We start from the raw sequence: 9,338 nt of genomic DNA on the forward strand, positions 1-9,338 counted from the left end.
TCTTCAGTCATGGTTTTTCTTTCTGGGCACTGTCTTTCTCCTTCAGCCTGGAGCATGGCAGAGACTGATGACTTTGCCTGGGCAGCACCCCGCAGTCCCTCTTATAGATGGATCAGGGAATATATGGAGACGCTGAAGCTTGTCCCACCTGTTCATTGCAGTGGGCGAGGAGCCTGCTAGTATCGAACTCTTTGAGTGGGCACAAAGCAGGGAATTCATGACTCCGGGGAGCTTATTATCACAGGGTGGGGCTGAGGTAACTTGGAAAATCATATTCAATGTAACTCTTCAAGAAAAACAGGCCAGGGATATCTGAAGAATATCTTCCCAGCAGGCAGGAAGTCGGAGAATATGGAGTGACACCGAGCAGGGCGTGGGATCGCCCAAGTGGAAACACCGCATGAACTTGCGGCAGCGCAGCTGGAGTTTTCCTGGTACCTCCCGCAGACACCGGCTGCACTGGCATAATGGCGTTTCACAGTCCCAGGCAAGACCCGCTGAAGGCAACGCTTGCTGTTTTGCAGAGACCAGAAGCCTCCTGCAACTTCTAGGCGGCGACAACTGCTACCTTGCCAAGGACTCCATCGTTTCCCTACGCCCCCTAGGACGTGCCACTCGGCGCCACCGCCCCTCGCCCCCTCCCACGCTTCTCCCGGAGCTCTGCGCGGCGGCGCCGCAGTTGGTCCCAGGTGAGTCGGGAGCGCACCTGCAGCATCGGGCGCCCAGGGGACCAGGGCGCGGGGTAGCCGCCTCGCCCGGCGCACGGCTGGTGGCGCGCTCCCTTCCGGATCCCCTTAAGTGAAGAGTCTCAGTCTAGCACCCGGCGAATAACGTTATCCAATTGCTTCCCGTTTTACTCGCAGGCTGGGAGCCGCGAGAGCCAGAGTATTCCCTTCGCCAGTGCTCCAGGGGAGGAGGGAGGCGGGCGGGGACCGGCAAACGGCTGGGCTGCTCAACCTTGCAAGTGGCCAGAGCACCCCGGGCAGAGGCCAGCAGCGACTGGAGCCCCGCAGCAGTGCACCGGGCCGCCCGGATCCCCACGATGGAGTGAGTATCCCCGCGCAGCGCGTAGCTCGGTGCCTCCCTGGGCATGTTGCTATGGTGACCGATCCCCGCTCATCTCTGTCCAGTCTGGGTGTTTAATTTCAGTCCAGTGTGTTCCTCTTGCTGTTTCTATAGCAGCCTCTGCTGAGGGGGTATCGATAGCCCCCGAGGTGTGGGGATTTGTGCCACTGCCTTGGGGGCACATGGGGTGTCATGTTGCTAAGGAGCCAGACCTGTTTTAAGCTTCTCTGGGTCCTTGCTCCCGACCTTGCGCTTCGTGGGGAGTTGGCTGCAATAGCCATTACTTCCAATTCCTAACCATGTCAGCATTATTGGACTGCAGTTAAGAGGCGTGTGTGTGTGTGCACGCATATAGGGGGGGTGTCACTGCGGATCCGAAGCAAACGTGATTCCGTAAGAATATGATGGAGGGCTGTTGAGTTGTGAGAGATATAAGCCAGACTGGCTACTAAAAGCCACCGGAGGACCCAAAATAATTGATTTGCTCCTGGGGTAATCGGAGAAATGAGACAGAAATGTCCTAGCAACAATGACCATCTTGGGTATCACCCGCATTTCATGGGGGGTGGGGTGGGGAAAAGATGGCAAGGAGACAAGAGAGGCGGTAACCAGAAAAAGACACAATGAGGTCTCCGGGTGTGGACCCAGACTAGGGTTGCGTGTTTCTTTCTACCTTCCCAGTTGCTCTCCCAGGCTGATATTGCAGCAAGGTCCCCGTGACAGGCGTCAGCCTGCCGCTCCAAGAAAGCCAGCAATTACATCTTTGCTCACTTGGTCATCTCCCCCCTCTCGCTCTCTTCCCACGGGTACTCGCTGACTTTGAGGTCGTAGGAAATCATATTTCAGGTTGGAGATAATGTCATGCTTCCAGATACTAGGATCTCCATGCCAAACCCTAAGACTCTGGATTCAGCTTTTATCCTTCTGCATAACCAATTGTGCAGATGCAATTTAATCCTCACAGAGTGGAAAGGAGAAGCGGAGATGATGTGGCACATTAGGAGTGAGGGGTTGTAGGAAATTATTCTTGGGTTGGCAACCGGCATTGTTGAGTTCCCATGCCAGTGTTTTAATGGCTGTGAGCCTCAGTTTCCCCAATAACAATCAGAAAAAGACATCCCTTATTATTTAGAATTACTGAGAAGATGAGATAATATTTGCTTCTCTTCTAAATTTATAAATTGTAAAATCAAATAGAGGAATTGGACATTAATGGCTGGTCTCCAGAGTCAGGTTGTCTGGGACTGAAGCCTTTGACACGTTGCTGAACAATGTCAATCTCTTTGGGTTTCATTGTCCCCTTCTAAAAAATGGAACAATAGTAGTTCTTTTCTTTGAGTATAAATTAAGCAATTGATATACATCTATACATACATATGTGTTAATACACATGCATTTTAGAACAGACCCAGAGCAAAGTATGCTTGCTAAGTATCACTCAGTGTCTGTCATTTAGTATTATTGTTGTAGTCTCCAGCCTTTTCTGTTGACAGCTTATGGAGTATTAGATTGGTAGAAAGCCAGTTTTGGGACAGTTTTCATAATTTAAAATATTCATTTACTTATTTCATGTGTGCACATGCCTCAACATGGGTGTGGAGGTCAGAGGATCGCTTGTGAGAGCTGGTTCTCTCCTCTCACAGAGTGGATCCTGGGTCAGTAGGTTTGGTATTAGCTATGCTAGCTCTCCAGCCCACAGATAATGTACACAGAAATACAATGTCCTAAGGACAACTGAACCTGCTGCAGCCCCCATGACGACATTGTGGGAGTGTGGACTTGGGCGAGCTCCTGTTACTCAGTACCGTTATGGGGCCTCTGAGTGTTCATCCCCATTGGTCATATTCTTCACTATGGAGACTGCCCTTGACCAGGGATTGAATGCTCACCTAGTTGTCTCATAGTGCAGGGTTGAGGACAGCCTGCTTTTGTTTTGAGGATGAGGCACAGTAATTTTCATCCCCACACTAATGTCTCTCTCCTAGACTTAGCATTTGGTCTTCATAACTGTGGCACAGAGCCTCAGGAATTCACACTGTTTCTTCCTGGTCTTCGCCGTGGTTGGTACCAGGTGTGCCTACCTCAGAACCCCCACCCCCATCTCTCTCTCCTTTGGGGTATGCTACGTGTTCTTCTACTCTGCTTAGCTTGACTTTGGGCTTTTCACCCCATGTGACATTTGAAAGTGCTCTGTGAACCTGCTTAATTTTCAACTGTCTGCCATACTTCTTCCCTTCCTTAAGGTCATTAGTATTCCACTCTTTTCTTTCCTTCACAATACTACATTTTCTGTCCACCCATGGGCCTAACAACATTTCTCAAATGTCAAGCCTTGCGCTTCTGCCAATCCGATCTCACCCCCTCATCTCATCCCAGGTAGCCAGGCTGCTTTGAATATGAGTGAGATATAGTTTTAGTTCCCTTCACTTATTGTGTCCAACTTGCATTTGTGAAAAAACAATTAAAAGAAGGAATGAATTTGAATTAGCTTTCCCATTTAATCAGTGGGGATTGTTGAGATTGGCAGTGGTTGATAAAACAGTCATGATTCTCATAGCATGGAGTTCAAAATCTAATAAGAGCAGATGCTAGCCCACTAAGCACAGGACCCGTGCGATGCTAACCCAGTAAACCCAGGAGCCATGAGATGCTAACCCAGTAAACCCACGAGTCATGAGATGCTAACCCAGTAAACCCAGGAGTCATGAGATGCTAACCCAGTAAATGCAGGAGCCATGCAATGCTAACCCAGTAAACCTAGGAACCATGCCATGCTACCCCAGTAAATCCAGAAGCCATGAAATTGCAAGGTGAAACACACACTGTGAGAAGAAAGGACACAGAGGAAACGATAGGAAGAGTAAGGGCGTTAGAGAAGCCTCCTTGAGAAGCTGATACTTAACGTGAGATCTGAGGGATGAGTTAGGGTTGCCGAGTAGCACATGAAGGGAAGAAACAGCTGGAGCTGTGACAGCAGCATGTGCCAAGGCCCGGAGGTAGGAGAGCTCGCCACGCTGGGAGAATGGAAAAAAAGGTGGTGTGCCTGGAGCTTTAAAGACTGAGCAGAGGTGGTCTAGGGATGAGGCTGGAGAATGTGTGTGTGAGTGAGTGAGTGTGTATGAGTGTACAAGAGTGTGAGCATGCGTGTTCGTGTGTGTGAACATGTGAATGCATGTGTGAGAGTGTGTGTGGATGTGAGTGTATGAGAGTGTGAGCATATGTGTCAGTGTGTATGTGAGTCTGTGTGAGCATGTGAGTGTGTAAATGCATGTGTGAGTGTATGGTTGTGAGTGTGAGTGTATATGAGTGCATGAGAGTGTGAGCATGTGTGTCAGTGTGTATATGAGTCTGTGTGAGCATGTGAGTGTGTAAATGCATGTGTGTGAGTGTGTGTGGATGTGTGAGTGTATATGAGTGTATGAAGTGTGAGCATATGTTTGTGTGTGAGTCTGTGTGAGCATGTGAGTGTGTAAAAGCATGTGTGAGTGTGTGTGAATGTATATATGTGTGTGTTTCTCATCTATTGTGATTAAAAATATGCTGACCAAAATGACTTACGTGAGAAAGGGCTGATTTGGGCATGTAGCTTCAGTAGGGATAAGTCTATCATGGCAGAGAAGGCGTGACGCCAGTCTGTCACTTTGATTCTCCAACTAAAAGAACAGCAGCTTGGGCCAGGCTATAAATCTTCAAAGCCTGCGTCATTGATGTAATCCTTCCAACAAGGTTCTGCCTCCCAAAGTTTCCATAACCTTCCCAAATAGTGCCACCACTTGGTGACCAAGTGTCCAAACACATGAGCTGGTAAGCGGTTTAAACCACATCAGGGAAGGTCACAAAGAAGTTAATACTTCATGAGGACCTCAAGGACTTCGGATTTCATCACGAGTGTTTCAGAGGCTCGCTGAAGACGATGTAAAACTTCAAGTCTAAAGATTATATAAAACCCCTCAACTATTTTTCCCCCTCTTTTCTTCTGAAGGTACTTAAAACAGGTGACTTAGAAACTGTCCTAGTCAAGTCTTTGGAAGCTGTAAGCGTCCGCCACAGGGAAGGGGACAATCAATTTAAAAATACAGCTGCCTGTGGGCCAGAATCTGATAATCTTGGACGAACCAAGGTTGTCAAACAAAATCAAAGTATACGCAATTAAAAGGAAGCACATTTATTCATGAGCAGTGTTGGCTTTGAACAAATGAGAGCTTCTTAACTTGGGTAAGGGAAGACTTGGTAGTAACTAAGATCCGAGGGTGGCTAACCACTCAGTTTAGAATGTTCCTGGCTGGAGTGCTCTCTTCAGGATGTGTGGATCTGAGAAGCTCCATTATGGGAGATCAGAGGCAGGGATGGTGTGGCCTGTGCAGAGCCGGGGCTTGGCTATGGTGCGTGTCAGCACGGCAGCCTTGGCTGAGGTTCTCAGTGTGAGTGTGAGCTGGATGTGGCTGGAAGAACACACGCCCACCTCCTAATCTGATGACACTCGTGAAGCTTTGCCTCACACTTCTCTGGAGCAGCCTACAAAACAGCGTGGGTTCAGCAAGGCGTGAAGAAACATAACATGGGAATTCGTCAAGCTCTTGCCATCCCTGCAAACTCCGGGGCTCTTGGGAAGCCTGTGGTGGCCTCCAAAGCCCAACTGATGTTCCCACCCACCCGGGCAGAGGCCTGCTTTTCGCGTGGCTTGTGTGGCAAGTTGAGACCACTCAGAGGAGATCATAAAAGGGCTGAACTCCGTGGGGGCTGTGGACTGAGGCTCATTCTTACTCTTGCCAAGGCTGGCCAAGAACCCACTGGCCTTGGAGCCACGATTCCCCTGCTCCCACCTCTTGAGCGCTGTAATCACAAATGGGCACCACCACACTTGCCAGGGTTTGCAAACGAACAAATCCAGGCCCAGTAAGGTGTAAGTGTGGTGGGGATGTGGAACCCCAAGTTCAGAACCAGCATCCATGCCTTCATTCATTCAGGCATTCATTCATTCATTCAGGCATTGATTTATTTCACAAACTTTTGCTTACTATTTTCTCCGAGCCAGTGCTGTGAGAGGTAAATTGGGGTAAACGATGACTCAGCATCCTTGGCCCTATCTTCCAGGGGTTCATGGGTTAGGCTGCATGTGACTACGGATGCCATGTACTTCCGGAAGATTTGCTTTGCTAATCCTGGCTCATGTGGAATGTCCCGGACTCAGGCCACTATGAGCATTAATCATGCTTCCTAATGTGTGGGAGCTCAGTGGTCTAGTGTGTGTGCTTGGTATGCACAGAAGCCCAGGTTTGATTCCCACCACCAAAAGAAAAATGTGTAAATACTTTTAGAGTTAATTTTATGATAATGTATGATTTTAAGTAATCAGAATGTCTCAGAATTTGTGGACTGCAATCTCCATTTTCTATTCTTTCCTCCAAATCTCATCCCCCAGAGGCTGTTACCATGAACCGTTTGGAGATATCCGCCCGGGTAATTTAGATGCCCACAGCAGAGTCAGAAACAAGTGCTTCTGAGGATTAATACTCCTGTCCACCCACAACATCCCTGTATGTGGCTCAGTAGCTTGCATTCTGTTCTCGTTGTTCTATAGCTTGCATTCTGTCCACGCTATTCTGTGCATGCCTTGATGCAGCAAAATGTCCACACCCACTTCATTTACATTTATTAACCAGTTTGTTTTTACTGTGGAAGTGTGGCTAGCCAGCCTTTCTTCATTGGACATGTATGTGCTCTGCTCCCACTTCTTCCCATTATATACAACGCTACCGTGAACATCTTGGATGCTTTGGCAATGAATCTGAAAGTGCTTTCTGGAAGTGGGGAGTGAGTGAATGAACGTGCTTACTGTAAGTTTCATCAGGTGCGATTAAAGTCTCCGAAAAGACTGGACCACCACAACACAGCCTTACATTGCTGCAGTGACATCAGCCAGCCCTTTGTATGCTGGCCTGGACATTTGTGGCGTCCGCTCTCCAAGAGCACTGTTGCCCTGGGCAGTGATCTTTCCTGAATTGCTTCTGTGAGTTTAATATTTAGTTGAAGGATTCATTTTCAAGCAAGACTTGAAGGCAGTGAGTCTTTCTAATGTATTCCTTCAATGCATAAATACCCTGAATGTGTATAAAGTCTTAGGATCGCAGAGCTGGGCATGGAACTTAGTTGGTGGAGTCCATACCTAGCATGCAAGAAACTGTTAAATTGCAAACTTGGCATGGTGCCATGTACCTGTAACCATAGCACTGGAGAGGTTGAAGCAGGAAAGAAGTAAGGCCTTCTTTAGCTACCCATAGAGTTTGAGGCTAACCTGGGCTACATGAGACCCTGTCTAGAACAATTAGAGTCCTGTCTTTCCCTCTCAAAATGTGTTAACCTCTGATATTCTGACATAGATCTATGTCAGAACCTCAGATCTTCGCTGTGGCTAAGGCTGAGGCTAGTCTGATTGTTTCTTCTTTGTGGATGGCTTGTCTCCTTTCCTTCCAGACCCTTGCAAGCTTTTTCTACTGAATGAATTACTTTCAAGCCTTGGGAACTTTGAGACTTCTCTGCGGTGTTTTTCACCGCAAGCTATTATGTTAGTTTTCCCTAGAAAACAGTGATTTCTTTGATCTGAAGAATCCTGTTTCCACTTATGAATTCATTATTATTTTGCTTATTTTTCATTATTATGCAAATATATTATTATATTTTGCATTATTATGGTTTTCGGAGTCAGAGTCTCATTATATAACCCAGGCTTGCCCTGAGCTGTGGTTTTGCCCAAACTGGTTTCAAATTTATGACCCTTTCCCCTTAGCCTCCTGAGGTCTAATCTTGTAGTTGTACGGCATTAACCTTGATGCTTTCTGTTTGTTGACTAGTTTCTTCATGCATTTCAGTGTGCAAAGATCTGCATTCTCTGTTTCCTGCCATAGGGGACAACCCACTGTTCCACCACCCATCACTAGTTCTTTACTGTAGGGGACAGCTCACTGTTCCACCGTCCTGATTCATCCCTATGGCTTTGTTACACTGAAAAGTCTATGGATAACGGACACTTTTGCTTTGCAAGGCAACATTTGTTTATTGTTATTCTGGTGTAGTTTTCATATTTGTAGTGGTTTTCATCTTCCTTCCTTCCTTCCTTCCTTCCTTCCTTCCTTCCTTCCTTCCTTCCTTCCTTCCTTCCTTCCTTTTTTCTTATTGAGACAGGGTTTCTCTGTAGCTTTAGAGCCTATCCTGGAACTCGCTATGTAGATCAGGTTGGCCTCAGACTCACAGAGATCCTCTTGCCTCTGCCTCCCGAGTGCTAGGATTAAAGGCGTGCACCGCCACTGCCTGACCTGTTGTGGTTTTATTGTTTTCTTCAGTTCTTTTCCTGACTCTGCTAGCTAACTTGGCACTTCTTTTTTATTCTTGTTTAAGGATTTATTTATCTATTATGTATTTACTTACGTGTGTGTGGATGTGCGCACGTGTGATAGATGAGCATAGGTGCCGAGGCAGGAAGAGAGCATCGGCTATCCCCGTCTCTCACGCTCTCTACACCTGGGCTTGCATTTCCCTAAGCTAGATCAAAAGCCGGCAAGTCCCAGCAACCCTGCTATCTCCACCCTCCACAGAGCGAACGTTAAAGGCATTTGTGGGGACCCCTGGCTTGTTGCACAAATGCTGGGGTCCCCAGTTCCAGTCCCCATGTGGAGCGAAGCTCTTGATTGCTGAACTCTCTCTCTAGTCCCCTGCACTTTTTCTTTTTGAAGACCCATCATTTAAAAAAAGGTGTTTTGCATGCTTGGAGAATAATTTATTTGGTTTATGTATTTCTTATGCTATGTTCTGAAATGTCCTCATCTGCTCCTTGCTTGCAGATCTTTTCCTTTGAAGGCGAATAAGTGTGCACAGAGCGTTTACACATGTGGAGTGCTTTGTGCTTACTACTTACAAACGGAGCAGTTGTCCCTGCCAGAAGCAGAGACAGCCAGTTTGGGAGGGCAGGAACTAGAGCTGACATTTTGTCTCATGAATATTTCTTATTATTCTGCCCTGTCTTTTTGTAAAAAAAAAAAAAAAAGCAAAATAAAACCTCATAATGAGTGAGCAGGTGATTTGGCTCACAAATCGTGGCTGGCTTTCTGGGTGTTTGTGTGCACGAAAGGTAGGTGTTTAGTCCCTATTTATTACCACTTAGTTGCTTTCAGTCGGCACCTGCAATGGCTGTTCTTCTCTCTGCTCTGATAAAATGTCTGATAGAAGCAGCTTGAGGATGATAGCGCTTACTCCAGTGCAGGGCTTGAAGGCCCTCA

This window comes from Microtus ochrogaster, linkage group LG5 (genome assembly GCF_000317375.1).
Source record: "Microtus ochrogaster isolate Prairie Vole_2 linkage group LG5, MicOch1.0, whole genome shotgun sequence".
In the NCBI taxonomy this organism is placed as follows: Eukaryota; Metazoa; Chordata; class Mammalia; order Rodentia; family Cricetidae; genus Microtus; species Microtus ochrogaster.